The sequence below is a fragment of the Gopherus flavomarginatus genome, chromosome 11 (genome assembly GCF_025201925.1).
Source record: "Gopherus flavomarginatus isolate rGopFla2 chromosome 11, rGopFla2.mat.asm, whole genome shotgun sequence".
NCBI classification, from domain to species: Eukaryota; Metazoa; Chordata; order Testudines; family Testudinidae; genus Gopherus; species Gopherus flavomarginatus.
The window spans coordinates 8,009,905-8,025,938 of record NC_066627.1 but is presented as its reverse complement, the minus strand read 5'-3'; the positions used below and the strand labels follow the sequence as shown (position 1 = coordinate 8,025,938).

General features: G+C 48.2%; 1 protein-coding gene, 1 non-coding gene and 1 pseudogene across 7 annotated transcripts in view; 2 read left to right on the top strand and 1 right to left on the bottom strand.

Moving 5' to 3' along the window:
• Positions 1 to 16,034, bottom strand: part of LOC127031107 (zinc finger protein 707-like) — a 769,794-nt gene that overhangs the window by 301,317 nt on the left and 452,443 nt on the right. The gene's annotated exons all lie outside the window — the stretch shown is intronic.
• Positions 1 to 16,034, top strand: part of LOC127031106 (zinc finger protein 345-like) — a 565,317-nt pseudogene that overhangs the window by 269,342 nt on the left and 279,941 nt on the right.
• TRNAT-AGU (transfer RNA threonine (anticodon AGU)) lies at positions 3,573 to 3,646 on the top strand. Its single transcript has one exon. It is a non-coding gene; the product is annotated as a tRNA-Thr (tRNA).

The window sequence follows — 16,034 nt, the reverse complement described above, 5'->3', positions numbered from 1 at the left end:
GAGAAAGGACAAAAGAAGCAAGAGACGAAGAGAAAGGAGGGAGGGATGGAGGAAAAGGTGAAACAAAAAGGACAAACCCTAATGTCCCCAGTGATTCTAAGGGACAAAATCCCAGGTGTGGAATAAAATTCTGCCTCCTTAAGCTCGTGTTTTCAATGCCTAGAATTCAACTGTCACCAGATGGATCAGACTGAACAGGTTTCAAACCTCCAGGAGGCTCTTACCTTCTAAACAGGGACAGCTGTTTTCTAGTAAAATCACTACAAGGGAAGGAGAAAACTCGAAAGAGGTTTCCCTGGCCCCTCGCCCTTCTCCTGCCTGGCTGATGTCATCATCTCTTTGTGAGGTCACTACGTCCCCATCTCCTTTGACCAATAGTCTGAGGTCCTGCAAAAGGCCTTTGTGATGTCACTGCCACACCCCTCCCTTGCTGTGCTAATGTCCTGCCCCAGGCCAGGCACTTTGGAGGTTTGAGCTACTCCCTGTGGATCACCCCACTCAAGGAGCGTTCGTTCTAGGAAGCAAGCCGGCTAGACAGGAAAACATCAGATGCTGCTCCCAATGCTATACTCAGTTTTTCAGAAATTAGTCGACTTTCTGGCCAGAAGAGACCATTACAGCATCTAATCTGACCCCCTGTATATCACAGGCCTCCTGTATGACACAAGAGCTACTTTTGGGGCAAACCCATTCCAGAAAGGCATCTAGTCTTCATTAAACGACATCAGGACATGGTGAATCCACCAGTTTCCTTGGTAGCTTGTTCCTGTAGTGAATCATCCTCACTGTTGAATATTTGTGCCTTAGTTGTAATATGAATTTGTCTCTTTTCACCTTCCAGCCTTTGGGTCTTGTTATGCCTTTCTCTGCTCAATTAAAAAGCCCTCTAACACCCAATATTTTCTCTCCATTAAGGCCCTTCAACACTTCAGTGAAGTCACCTTTCAATCTTCTTTTGATAAGCTAAACAGACTGAGCTCTTTCAATAGCTCACTAGAAGGCATTTTTCTCCAGCCCTCAGAACATTTGGTGGCTCTTTGCTGCCCCAGCTCCAATTTCACAACATCTTTTTCAACCGAGGAAACCAAAACTGGAGGCAGTATTCCAATATCAGTCTCACTGATGCCATGTCACCTCCTGTGACGTTATTGACATAATCTGTAACTGTATAGATCACCGTTGCGACCACTGTTCTATATTTGCAATCAATATTGCAGAAAGGTTGTTTTGTAAGGGGTCTATGGAGAGGTTCTGATTGGCTAATTATAATGATGCTATCTTTAGATGTGTATCATTTTTGTAGTCGACGTTATGAATATTGGTTCTATGCTGTCCATATTTCAAACTCGTGCTCTGCTTCTGGGGAACACTTTAGACAAGTTGATGTCAGTTCTGCCTAGCCTGCTTGATGGCCCACTACGGACCATCAGCTATGCAATCAACCCATTGAGAGAAGGCAGGTACAACTTGTGACTCAGCAAGGTATGCAGGGACCTGCCTGTGGACAGAACTCAAAAGGTTTTTCTATGCCACATGCTGGATAGAGTGTCCTTGGGACAAAGAAAGCAAAGACAACATGGCAAGAGACTATAAAAGGCTGATGCCTCATCTCCATCTTGTCTTCAGTCCTGCTTCATACCTCTGGAGGGTCTTTGCTACAAACTGAAACTCTATACAAAGGACTGAATGACCCATCCCATCTGTGGATGGACTCCAGAGACTTGATGTGAACCTGCAGTTCATTCCATCACTGCTACAGGCCTGAACCAAGAGCTTTGCCATTACTTCATGTGAAAGATTAAAAATCTATTTGCTGTTTATATAGCAACCTGGTGCATGGATTGTGCCAGCTCTTTTCCAGACTCAAAGTCCAGAGTATGGTCAAGGATTAGAGGCCTAGCAAATAGTGATAAGATAAGAGAAAGCTGGGGTAAACAGAAAGCCTTGCTTGCTAAGATAGGCCTGGTCAGCAAATTGCCAGGTGTTGGAGCTAAGAACTAAAGAATTGTGTCTTATTCAGAGTTGCAGATTGAACAAAGAATCTCTGTTCCTGTTGTGTTTGTTTCTTCTGTAGGGAGACGTTCTTCCCACAGATCAAACCTTGAGTTTATGAAAAGTTGTCACATGTCAGTATAAGATATGTCATCCTTCCACGTCCCTTCCCAGGGACCAATGCCTGCCTTTAGACACACAGAAAACAATCTTTATTGCCATATACTTTCACTGTTTCTTTTCTTATACCAAAGCCTTTTCCCACCAGCAGGGGCCTCTGTATGCACAGAACTCCTGGTAGCGTGATGGCTGCAGGCAGTGGAGAACTCTATTTTGGCATCTCTTTGTCTGTTTTGTGGTCAACATCTGCAGTGGCTGTTAAAAGGCCTCTAGACAGTGATCTTTGGGAAGAGCTGGCTGAAGAGCTTTCCTACTAACCAGGAGAGCCTGGCTTGGCCTGCCAGTTCTTCTTGCTGAACCTAGTGTGTTTGTTGGCTCCCTTTTTGTATCTCTTTTCAGAAAAAGAAAAGACCTGTCAGCAGAATCCTTCTAAGTGCTTGTTCAAGACAGAGAGAGCCTTCCTTGCGGCTAAGTCTTGGTCTCACCGCTGTGGCGCCTCTTGCTGGCCAGCCTGAGAATCAGTTCTGGTTCACCAGTGCACCTTCATCTAGTGGCATCTGGCTACATCTGTTCTATCATTAGGACCCATGTCGCTCTCAGGACTTCAGTGTCCTCTTATGGACACAGCCCTCTGGGTGTGCCCCACTCAGTTCTCTCCCCCCTTCCCGGGGGCAGCTGTTCTCTACCCAGACACTTGCCTCAGTGGCCGGCTGCAGTCCAGGGTATATCCACCTGTGTCAGCCACCTGTGTCAGTGGCTACGGAGGCAAAAGTGGTGAACCTCCAACCCTGCATCTGTTTCCCTGGACCACTTCCCCACAGCCCCAGCACCTTCCTCTGCCTTTGTATCAGGCCCTCAGTCTGGCAGTACTCAGCCAGAAGATCACTCATGCTCCCCTTACCCACCCAGCACTACTCTGATCATGGTGTCCGCCCTTCCCCTTCCCCTTCCTCTTCCCCAGCCAAACCTCCCTCCTCAAACTCCAAGCAGTGACTGACTCTTGCTATGCTGAGCAGCCCTTTATATATGGGCTGCTCCAGCAAGCCTTCTCCTGATTGGCTCTCCCAATAAGCCCTTTCCTGATAGGCCGGGTTCTGTGCAGCCTCTGCAAGGCTGCCTTAATCGTTCTCCTGCTTGGTTGGGGGCAGACACTTCCCCACACTTGGAAAATGGCAAATGAGAAGTTTAGAGCTGGTGGACAGGGTACTAAAACTGAGAACTGAGCCAAGGTTGCTTTAACTGAAACACAGATCACTAACCGCTATATGATCACAGTGGCTGGTGGGAGAAACACATGTTAGAAGCCCTCTGTCATCTCAGCTGTGGCTTTCTGTGCATGGAGAGCCAGATGCCTCAAGGTCTGCAGGTCCTGAGGGAAATGTGGAACGTCTGTACTTTAGAATTTGCGGGTGTTGTCCTGGACCATCAAATGGAACAGTTGCAAACATTTTCTTGAGGCAGGCACCATGGTTTAGCTGGCTAAAGCACCTGTCTAGTAAACAGGAGCTCCTGGGTTCAATTCCCAGTGATGCCTTGGTGTATGGCTTTTGTCTCCTCCGCTCACATTTTCCTGTGTCTTCCTAGGAAACAGAAGAGACCTCCCTTGGTATCCAAGTCTTGCTTGCTAAGGAAAAGGCTTCTTTGTAGAGAAGCATTGGAAAGAATCAAATCACAAGCCTGGAGTTGATGAAAAGGCTGCTGTGACTGGCATTAGCATGGTGGTTGCTTTGACTGCAATAGCTGCAACATGAGAGCCTGCGCCACACGTCCTTGTGATTCACTGGGGATGTCCACACACAGATGTCATGTCACCTTCCTTTCGAGTCACTGATGAAAAATGGAGCAGTTGGGAGAAAAGTCCCAGAGAGTGGCACCATGGCTAAGCTGGCTGACTCACCTGCCAGGTAAAGTGGAGGTTAGAGATGCAGCACCCAGTAGTGCCTTGCCAAATGTGTCTGCTCTTCCCATCTTTTGGTCAATCTTCTGAGGAAACAGAGAAGACTGCCTCTGCCTTGCAATGCAAATGCTTCCAAAAGAAACCAGTCGTTTTTTCTGAGCAGTGTTGGAAGGAGGCACCTAAGAAATGTGGAGACAAGGAAAAGGTCATCGTAACTCAACTTGCATCCATGGCTCTTGGGGCCACAACGCAGAGCACTAAGCACTGTATGACCACAGCAAAATCTAAACTTTACACCTTATTACACTAGGCAGTAGTTAGGTCAAGCATTTTTCTCACCCCACTGGATGTTACCCTCCTTAATACATAGAATTCCCCCCTTCATTTTCTCAGGATTCCCGCTGCTTCCAATATAGGTGGGGGTGGAGAAAGGCAAAAACATGATGCCACAGTCTCCTATTTTATACCCTTAGTTCAAGTGTCTAGAAGACACTTGCCCAGACATGTCCGGGTGGGCTCTGCTGAGTCACTAGGTTGGGGAATCCTCCTGGTGTGGTCTTGTGCAACTGAGTCATAGACTTGAGCAGTCCCCACAGTGTTGTGTTTGGGCATCTATCATTGAATTGGAAATCCCTTAATTACAATTCCTCTGCTGATTTATGGTTGTTGAACTCCCTCCTTGGCAGGGGTCACTAGCAAAATTATAGCATATTTCAGTAACAACCATAGAGCAAAATGCATAACTTCATACACCCTCATGCTAAACATATTTGGACAGACTAACCGATTTCAGCAGATCATGACTTTTCATGTGATAACTTACATGGAATGGTTTGTATGACATATCACAGCCATATATGAATGATGAATATGTGAGCTACAGGGGGCTATTTTGAGGTACATCATGTCACAAAAGCCTCCAGAGACTAGTCTTTGGGAAGAGCTGGCTGAAGAGCCTTCTGAGTAACTGAGAGATCCTGGCTTGGCTGGCCAGTTTGTGCTTATGAATTAAACTTGTCCGCTGGGCTCCCTTTTTTGGTGTCTCTTTCACATAAACAGAGCAGAAGTTCTTGGCCAATCCTTGACAGTGCTTGTTCAAGACACAGAGAGCCTCTGTGCTGGGGCAGGGGTAAGGGTGCAGGAGGTGGTCGGAGGGGGGTGCTTACCTCGGGCATCACAGCTCCCAAAGTGACCGGCACACACTCCCCTCCTGCAATGGCTTCTAGGCAGTGGGATCTGGGGGCGGGTCAGCTATGGAGTTTGCACTCAGGGTCGCAGGGATATGCCAGCTGCTTCCAGGAGCAGTGCAGCATGCAGGGAGGGGGCAGAGTGGGCAGGGAGCTGCCTTAGAGCTGTTGACACATCTCCGTGCGTTGCTTGGGGAGGCATCAGGTCTCTGTGGGCTGCCTGAGGCGGGGCAGTGCCCGAGGGGGCTCAGGCCCCCCTTTGCCTCCTCTCTCCAGGCTCCTTGCCCGTTTTGCCGGCTGACAGGGATTTTAGGGTGCAGCAGCACAGGGAGCAGGAAGGGCGAACCACAGTGGCTGCCTCCCCTAGAAGTATTTGCAGTCAGGATTTCCCCCAAACAGTGCCCCACAGGGGTCCAGGGTCAGCTCCAGCACAGGCCACACAGGAAGGCTTAATGCTCGAGCTACAGCACATGCTGGGCAGACTTGAGGCTGGGCTCCCCATGGCAGGAGAGAAGATGAAGACTCGGCCCCTGGAGGGGCAGGCTGGGCTTCCTGGATCCCATTTGCTCACAGCCAGGGCCCTGCCCCCACTCCCAAGTCGTCCATCGTGCCCCCAGGTCAGCCAGAATGGAGCAGCAGTTTTTACTGCACCAAGTCCACTTATGGCTTACAGGCAACTCCCAGACTCACCACAGCCCACCATCTTGGCCAGAAAGGAGCCTACTCAGCCTCACAATTGCTTCTTTTCCTTCCACCCAGAACCCCGCTTTTCCTGGGCTGCAAGTAGCCATCCCTGGGATGCCAACAGGCAGCCACAGGGGTCTATCTCCCAGCAGCCAACCGCACCTCCATTGGTTTGGCCCTCAGAAGGGCAGGCGGTGGTTTCCTGGATCCCAGTTGCTCACAGCCAGCCCAGCCTCCACCTCTAAAACCATCAGTCATGCCCCCAGGTTGGCCATAAAGGAGCAGCGATTCTCCACTTGGACTCAGCTTTGCTTGTTTTCCTTTGACCCAGAACCCCCCTTCTTCTCCTGGGCTGCAAGTAGCCATCCCTGGGAAGCCAAGAGGCAGCCACAGGATTCTGCCTCCCAGCAGCCAACCACACCTCCCCATGCTTTGCAGAATGAATGATGGTGCTCTACTAACCCCACTTAGCCACAATGATGTGCTTAGTTTCTGCCCTGCCTTTCTCAGCTTGACTTTCCTCTTTTGCCCCATTCCTGCCTCACTTCCTCCTTTGGCAAATCACGCAAAGGAGGCCAGCAGGAAGAGCCGGCATCCACCAGCCAATCTCCAAGGGCAGAGGAGGCCAAGCTACAAGCCTCTGAAAGGTAACATGCCTAACTCCTCTAGGTTCTCCAGCCTGACACCAAGGTGCTTTCTCCACTGCTGTCAGCACCTTCTGTCATGCAGGGGTTGGAGATATCCCAGGGACAGGCCAATAGGAGAAGGAGGAGCACCTTCCTGAACAGCAAGGGGATCTGGGAAAAGGAAGCCAGCATGTTTCTGCCTGGCTTTGAACCAGGGACCTTTTACATGCGATGGAATGGATAAGACAGAGTCTGTCTGGGCAAAAATCACACTGGGTAAAAAAGCAACTAGAGCTTCCCCTGAGATAGTGCTTGGGGTGTGCTACAGACCGCCGGGATCGGATTGGGATATGGATAGAGACCTCTTTAATGTCTTTAATGAAGTAAACACAAAGGGGAAATGTGTGATTATGGGGGACTTCAACTTCCCGGATATAGACTGGAGGACGAGTACTTGCAAGATTAATAGGGGTCAGATTTTTCTGGATGTGATAGCAGATGGATTTCTTCATCAAGTAGTTGAAGCACCTACAAGAGGGGATGCCATTTTAGATTTGGTGTTGGTGAGCAGTGAGGACCTCATAGAAGAAATGGTGGTAGGGGACAATCTTGGTTCGAGTGATCATGAGCTGATTCAGTTCAAACTAGATGGAAGGATAAACAAATGTAGATCTGGGATTAGGGTTTTTGACTTCTCGAGGGCTAATTTTAAAGAGTTAAGGAAATTAGTTAGGGAAGTGGATTGGATGGAGGAATTAGTGGATTTACATGTGGAGGAGGCCTGGAATTACTTTAAGTCACAGCTGCGGACACTGTCGGAAGCCTGCATCCCGAGAAAGGGGGAAAAAACCATGGGCAGGAGTTGTAGGCCAAACTGGATGAGCAAGCAACTCAGAGAGGGGATTAGACAAAAGCAGAAAGCTTACAGGGAGTGGAAGGAAGGCAGGATCAGTAAGGAAAGCTACCTTGCTGAGGTCAGAACATGTAGGGATAAAGTGAGGAAGGCTAAAAACCACATTGAACTGGAACTTGCAAAGGGAATCAAAACCAATAGTAAAAGGTTCTACAGCCACATAAATAAGAAGAAAACAAAGAAAGAAGAAGTGGGGCCGCTATACACTGAGGATGGTATGGAGGTTAAGGATAACCTAGGCATGGCCCAACATCTAAACAAGTACTTTGCCTCAGTTTTTAATAAGACTAGTGAGGAACCTTGCGATGATGGAGGGATGATAAACGGGAATGTGGATATGGAAGTGGATATTACCGCAACTGAGGTAGAGGCCGTACTTGAACAGCTCGATGGGACGAAGTCGGAGGGCCCGGACAATCTCCATCCGAGGATATTAAAGGAACTGGCGCGTGAAATTGCGAGCCCGTTAGCGAGAATTTTTAAGCAATCGATAAACTCGGGGGTTGTGCCATATGACTGGAGGATTGCTAATGTAGTTCCTATTTTTAAGAAAGGGAATAAGAGTGATCCGGGTAATTATAGGCCTGTTAGCTTGACATCTGTAGTATGTAAGGTCTTGGAAAAAATTTTAAGGGAGAAAGTAGTTAAGGACATAGAGGTCAATGGTAATTGTGACGAATTGCAACACGGATTTACTAAAGGTAGATCGTGCCAAACCAATCTGATCTCCTTCTTTGAGAAGGTGACGGATTACTTAGATAAAGGAAATGCGGTAGATATAATTTACCTAGATTTCAGTAAGGCGTTCGACACGGTTCCGCACGGGGAGCTGTTAGTTAAATTGGAAAAGATGGGAGTGAATATGAAAGTTGTAAGGTGGATAAGGAACTGGTTAAAGGGGAGACTCCAGAGGGTCGTATTGAAAGGTGAACTGTCGGGCTGGAAGGAGGTCACCAGTGGAGTCCCTCAAGGATCGGTTTTAGGACTGATCTTATTTAACCTTTTTATTACTGACCTTGGCACAAAGAGCAGAAATGTGCTAATAAAGTTTGCGGATGACACAAAGCTGGGGGGTATTGCTAACACGGAGACGGACAGGGATACTATTCAGGAAGATCTGAACCACCTTGTAAACTGGAGTAATAGAAATAGGATGAAATGCAATAGTGAAAAGTGCAAGGTCATGCATTTAGGAATTAATAATAAGAATTTTGGATATACGTTGGGGGTGCATCAGTTGGAAGCGACGGAGGAGGAGAAGGACCTTGGGGTACTGGTTGATAGCAGGATGACTATGAGTCGCCAATGTGATACAGCTGTTAAAAAAGCAAATGCGATTTTGGGATGCATCAGGCGGGGTATTTCCTGCAAGGATAAGGACGTGTTAGTACCGTTATATAAGGCGTTGGTGAGACCCCATCTGGAATACTGTGTGCAGTTCTGGTGTCCCATGTTCAAGAAGGATGAATTCAAACTGGAACAGGTTCAGAGACGGGCTACAAGGATGATCCGAGGAATGGAAAAACTGCCTTATGAAAGGAGACTCAAAGAGCTTGGCTTGTTTAGCCTGGCCAAAAGAAGGCTGAGGGGGGATATGCTTGCTCTGTATAAATATATCAAGGGGGTTAACGTTAGGGAGGGAGAGGAATTATTTAAGTTTAGTACTAATGTAGCCACGAGGACGAATGGGTATAAACTGGATATTAGGAAGTTTAGACTTGAAATTAGACAAAGGTTTCTGACCATTAGGGGAGTGAAGTTCTGGAATAGCCTTCCGAGGGAAGTAGTAGGGGCAAAAGACTTTCCTGGCTTTAAGACAAAGCTTGATAAGTATATGGAGGGGCTGTTATGATAGGATCGTTAATTTGGGCAATTGATCTTGAATTACCACCAGACAGGTCTGCTCAATGGTCTGCGGGGAGATGTTGGATGCGATGGGTACTGAGTTGCTGCAGAGAATTCCTTCTTGGATGCTAGCTGGTGACTCTTGCCCACATGCTCAGGGTTTAGCTGATCGCCATATTTGGGGTCGGGAAGGAATTTTCCTCCAGGGCGGATTGGCAGGTGCCCTGGAGGTTTTTCGCCTTCCCCTGCAGCGTGGGGCACGGGTCGCTTGCTGGTGGTTTCTCTGCAGCTTGAGGTCTTCAAACCATTTTTGAAGATTTCAGTAACTCGGTCCTGGGATAGGGGTTGTTGTAAAATTGGATGGGTGGGGTTCTGTGGCCTGCCTTGTGCAGGAGGTCAGACTAGATGATCAGATTGGTCCCTTCTGACCTATGAGTCTATGAGTCTACATGTTAGACAAATGTGATAACCACTACACTACAGAAACTCCATCTGCTTGATTGTTGCTCACCCTGCCACAGACCGATGGACAAACCTAGAGAAAGTGGTGGCAGCCCTTCAATAGGTCAGCTGGCAGAGCAGAGGACTGGAGCCGGCACTCAGGAAGTCGTCCTTACCTGGCCCGTGTGACTCCAGCTTGAGGGAGAGCTTCTTCTTCTTCTCCTTGCTGACAAAGAGCAAGAGAAGAATGAAAGGTCAGGTGGGCCAACTCGGTGCAGAAGCCCATGCTGTCTTTTCCTGCTGCATAGCCTGAAATGAAGGACTCGTGGCAGTTAAAGGAACTGCTGCACCTTTCAGAAAACATCCCACCTGTGCACAAAGCTGGATAGAGTAGCCTGCTAGTCTAGCACTCTCCCAACTGAACTACTTCAGCAGCTGCTAGGTTTTTTTTTTGGCTCATTAAACCACATCTTCAGACACTGATGGCCAGTGAGAGAGCGACATCGCTTGCTATTTTAGCACTTGAAAATGCCATTGGCCAATCTTTGGATCTCTTTAATGCTGCGCTTCAGTTCATGGGGGAAAGGTGAGAGAAGCCACCTTTCAACTAAAGGCCTGGGGTTAAATCCTAACGCTGTCTCCTACTGTAACACTATTTAATCCTGGCCAGCCCTGTGCTGGTGACAGTTCCATTTCTAGATGTTAGTACGTTTCAGTTACGGTTAAAATTAAAAAGTTTCTATATCCTTATAGAAAATGCATTTGTTTTATTTGCTTATATATGGCATGAATAAATCCAGGTTTACAGAACCTAGCCTGCAAATTTAGCATCTTATATGACAGAGAAAATCATGCATCAAAATTGTGCTTTGAAATCATGAACTGAGCTACAAATGCAATGAAAAATAAGATACTTAAAATTTTAACATATGGGGGGGCACCGAAGACATGTCTTGCCTGGGGTGCCACTTGGTCTAGGTCAGACCCTGTCAGGGAGAACAGGAATTAGTGTCACATGCCTATTTTCAGGCTGTAATCTGTAGGCACCCTGCTCTGCGGGAGGGATCATGGTAGCCCAGACTCAGGGCTGGAACAGGCCCCTGATTGAGGGGGTGGCTGCATGGTTTACAGCGCTCTGATGTCTCAGACAATGTGTCTTTCCCAAAGCCTCAGATCTGCGTCCCCAGAAGGCTCCTGCGCTTCCTCCGCTCCTTTCACCTTCTACAGCAAGGAGCAGCAGCAAGGGGCAGGGATGAGCCATAGGCACTAGGTGGGGGGCAGAGGCTTCAGGAGCCCAGAGTGTTTGCCAGTCTGGGCATTTTGGCTGAGACCTCAGGGACACATTGTGAGGCAGAATCCCAGGCATCTGTATGAAAGGAGCATAGGGACTTAAGAGCAGCCAGACTGGGTCAGACTGGGTCCATTTTGTCCAGTGTCTTGTCTTCCCATAGCGGCCAAAGCCAGGTGCCCCAGAGGGAATGAACAGAACAGGTAATCATCAAGTGATCTATCCCCTGTCACCCGCTCCCAGCAAACAGAGACTAGGGACACCTTCCCTGCCCATCCTGGCTCAGAGCATGTCCTCCATGAATCGATTTAGCTCTTTTTTTGAGCCCTGTTATAGTCTTGACCTTCACAACATCCTCCGGCAAGGAGTTCCGCAGGTTGACTGTGCATTGTGTGAAAAAATACTTCCTTTTGTTTGTTTTAAACGTGCTGCCCATTAATTTAATTTTGTGACCCCTCGTTCTTGTGTTATGAGAAGTAATAAGTAATACTTCCTTATTTACTTTCTCCACACCTGCCATGATTTTATAGACCTTTATCATAACCCTCCTTAGTCATCTTTTCTCCAAGCCAAAATGTCTCAGTCTTATTATTCTCTTCCCATATGGCAAACACCCCATACCCGTTTCTGAACCTTTTCCAATTCCAATACATCTTTTCTGAGATGGGGTGACCATATCTGCATGCAGCATTCAAGATGTGGGCGTACCATGGATTTATAAAGCGGCAATAAGATTTTCTCTCTTATTTTCTATCCCTTTCTTAATGATTCCCAACATTCTGTTTGCTTTTTGCTGGCCACTGCACATTGAGTGGATGTTTGCAGAGAACTATCCACAGTGACTCCAAGATCTCTCACTTGAGTGGCAACAGCTATTTGACATCCCATCGTTTTATATGTAGAGTTGGGATTATGTTTGCCAATGTGCATCACTTTGCATTTATCAACATTGAATTTCATCTGCCATTTTGTTGCCCTTTCACCCAGTTTTGTGAAATCTCTTTTTAGCTCCTCACAGGCTGCTTCGCACTTAACTATCCTCTGTAGTTTGGGATCATCTGCAAATTTTATCACCTCGCTGTTTAGCAGATCGTTTATCAATATGTTGAATAGTCGCAGTATAGACACCACTAGTTACTGTTTGCATCCTGAAAACTGACCATTTAGTCCTACTCTTTGTTTCCTAGCTTTTAACCAGTTATTGCTCCAGGTGAGGACCTTCCAGAGGTGAAAGTAAGCTGGTCCGGTCTGGTATGGGGTACCGGCAAGAGCGGTTACGCTGTGCTAGCCCAGCCCAGGTTCCCCAAGCTGGTGATTTAAAGGGCCCAGGGCTCCCTGCAGAGGCCAAAGCCCCGGGCCCTTTAAATCGCTGCCTGAGCCCCCCTGCCGGAGCCCTGGGGAGCAAATCACTGCCGTGGAAGGCTGTTCTCTCCCGCGCCACTAACACAGAGCAGGGGCGACAGGAGCTTCCTTACAGTGTGTGTGGGGGCACTGTTGTCTGAACTGTGGTGCTCCCATGACACCCCTTCCCCAGGGACCCACATTCACACCACCCCTCCCCAGAGTCCACACCCACAGAACACCTCTTCCCTCCAAGACTCCACCCTTCCCCCCACTCCATCATTTGTCCTAACAGCCAGTAAAGAGTGGTGGGGCCAAAGCCCTCTAACCCCCTGTTCCAGCACCCCTGACACAGAGCTAAGCAGGCAGCAGTGTGTGTGTGTGTCACAGAGGCTGCTGTGCTGAGCTGAGCCAGTGAGGGAAACAGGGGCTGATGTTGGGGCTATCCCCTTCCCCAGGACTGGTTGCTTGCAGCAGCTGTCTGAACTTAGAGACAGTGTGCCCACACACTCTTCCCCAACACACACACTACCCCACCAGGCACATTGCAGTTGAAAAGCAGCAGGCAATCTAGTAGGATTCCCATGGAACAATGGGATAGAGAAACCTGCATCATGTGATGCTGTACCAGCCTGTGAGGCTTTGCAAACCCTTCCCACAGGACCCACAGCCAGTTGCACAGCTACCCAGAATGCACTGCTCTCTTTGGCCATCCAAGAATCTAGCCTGGATGTGCTCTGGTGACCCAAGGGGCATAGTGTGGACATGCAACAGCTGTTTAATTGAAACACTTTAAAGCCACATTACCCAAGAGCGTAGAGACAGCTTGAGAGTGAGATGAGACCCAGCTCTGCTGAAACTGAAGAACCACAACTTCCTCCACAGTTGATAGGATTTGAACCGGCGCAGGGAGACCTCAATAGATTGCTAGCCCATCACCTTATCCACTCGGCCACAACTACTTGCTTGAGATGGGTCTCTCACTACACTCCAGTTCTGTTCTCACTGAGTGATCAATTCCAATTGTTCCCTCAGACCAGCTTCCACAACACACACACTGCTGTGCCATTGTGTAAGTGTGTCCCTGGCTGAACTGCAAGAATTCCTGCTCATTTCCCTTCTGGCTGGAGCATGAGGAGAGTGTGTTTGTGGTCAATGACGTTCCTGTAGATTGTTGTCCATTTCCTGCCTTGATCATTCAGACAGTTCCTTTACCATCCTATCCCCAGCACATCAGGGATTGCAATAGCAGGGGGCAGGTTTTCTCTGGGGCACTGAGCTTTGCCAGGGGGTTGGTGGCTCCTTTCTTTCCTCACCCTGGAGTAAACTCAGCTTTTTATTCCATCCTTGATGTTTCAAGGAATAACAAGAGATGACCGAGGAAAGAGGTGGACAGGGTGGGTCTCAGGTGAGGGGCAGAGAGGTGCAAGTGGTGGGCAGAGCCGGTCTTATAGGTGGGGCAAAGAGGTGTGGGTGGTGGACAGGGCAGGTCAGGGGAGGGGATAGAGAGGTGTGAGTGCTGGGCAAGGTGGGTCTCAGGAGAGGCAGAGAGGTGTGAATCCTGGACAGAGTGAGTCTCAGGGGAAGGGCAGAGAGGTGGGGGCAGCATGCAGACCTTGGGGGCAGGGGTGGAGAGACAGAAGGAGGCCTTCGGGGAGGAGAGGAGCAAGCAAAAGGTGGACCAGCAGGCCTCAGCCAAAGAGAAAGAGCAGGAGTGTGAAGTGGCCAAATGGGAGTGAGAGCAGAGCACAGGTGGGGCTTCAGAGGGAGGAGAATGAGTCAAGGAGGTGGAGTGGACAGAACTGCCCAGAGGATTCAGGGGGCCTGAGGCAAAACAATTTTGGGTGCCCCTTCCATAAAAAAAAGTTGCAATACTATAGAATACTATATTCTCATGGGATCCCTGCAGGGCCTGGGGTAAATTGCCCCACTTGTCCCCCCCCTCTGGGTGACCGTGCCCTCAGCCTCTCCTCGTAAGTCCCCAGCCCCCTAATCATTTTTGTTGCCTTCCCCTAGACTCTCTCCAATTTGTTTCTGTAGTGGGAGGGCAAAAACTGGACACAATGCTCCAGATGTGGCCTCACCAGTGCCGAATAGAGGGGAATAATCACTTCTCTCGATCTCCTGGAAATGCTCCTACTAATCCAGCCCAATACAACCAGTTACCCATATTGAATGCAGACCCAGCAATATTTGATAAATTGGTTACTGTCCATTCAGGAGGTTCTTTCCTACCTATTCATATAGAATGAAGATGCTCTAAGCAGAGGGGAGAGAGCTGTCCCGTCCGTGTAGTTAATCCATCTCCCCGAGAGGTGGTAGTTATGTCACTGGGGGAAGCTATGTGGGTGGGTGTGCAAGCTGTGGTGTCTCCATGTATCTATAAGTTTAATGAAACCCCATTTTTAAAAGCACTGTGGTCTGGGAAGAGAACAGGAGATCTCTGAGGCAGGGCCTGTCCTTCAATATCTTTAAGATCACCAATTTACCCCCACAGCAGCGATGGGGGTGTAACTCAGTAGTAGAGTGTTTGACTGAAAATCAAAGGGTCCTTGGTTCAAGTCCCTTTGCCACCTTATAAACTTCTTCCTTCAACAAAAATAATTGCTTTTCCGTTATGTTGAGAAGTTCCACTGAATAGGGATCCCTGAAATGAATGGAAACACTCAATATTTTCCTGTGCAAATGCATAAAAACCTAGCAAACATGTGACTCCACTGAAATCAGTTCCAATCCTCTAAAGGATTAAAGAATCCTTACTGAGGCTGCAGGAAAAAAACATCCCAATGTGTAGAAAGAATAGTAAATATGGCAGGCGACCAGCTTGGCTTAACAGTGAAATCCTTGCTGATCTTAAACGCAAAAAAGAAGCTTCCAAGAAGTGGAAGATTGGACAAATGACCAGGGAGGAGTATAAAAATATTGCTCAGGCATCCAGGAGTGAAATCAGGAAGGCCAAATCACACTCGGAGTTGCAGCTAGCAAGAGATGTTAAGAGTAACAAGAAGGCTTTCTTCAGGTATGTTAGTAACATGAAGAAAGTCAAGGAATGTGTGGGCCCCTTACTGAATGAGGGAGGTAACTTAGTGGACAGAGGATGTGGAAAAAGCTAGTGTACTCAATGACTTTTTGCCTCTGTCTTCACAAACAAGGTCAGCTCCCAGACTGCTGCACTGGGCAGCACAGCATGGGGAGAAGGTGACCAGCCCTCTGTGGAGAAAGAAGTGGTTCGGGACTATTTAGAAAAACTGGAGACGAGCACATGTCCATGGAGCCGGATGCGCTGCATCCGAGGGTGCTAAAGGAGTTGGCGGATGTGATTGCAGAGCCATTGGCCATTATCTTTGAAAACTCATGGAGATCTGGGGAGGTCCCGGATGACTGGAAAAAGGCTACTGTAGTGTCCATCTTTAAAAAAGGGAAGAAGGAGGATCCGAGGAACTACAGGCTAGTCAGTCTCACCTCAATCCCTGGAAAAATCATGGAGCAGGTCCTCAAGGAATCACTTCTGAAGCACTTAGAGGAGAGGAAAGTGATCAGGAACAGTCAGCATGGATTCACCACGGGCAAGTCATTCCTGACAAACCTAATTACCTTCTATGAGGAGATAACTGGCTCTGTGGATGAGGGGAAAGCAGTGGATGTGTTATTCCTTGACTTTAGCAAAGCTTTTGATACCATCTCCCATAGTATTCTTGCC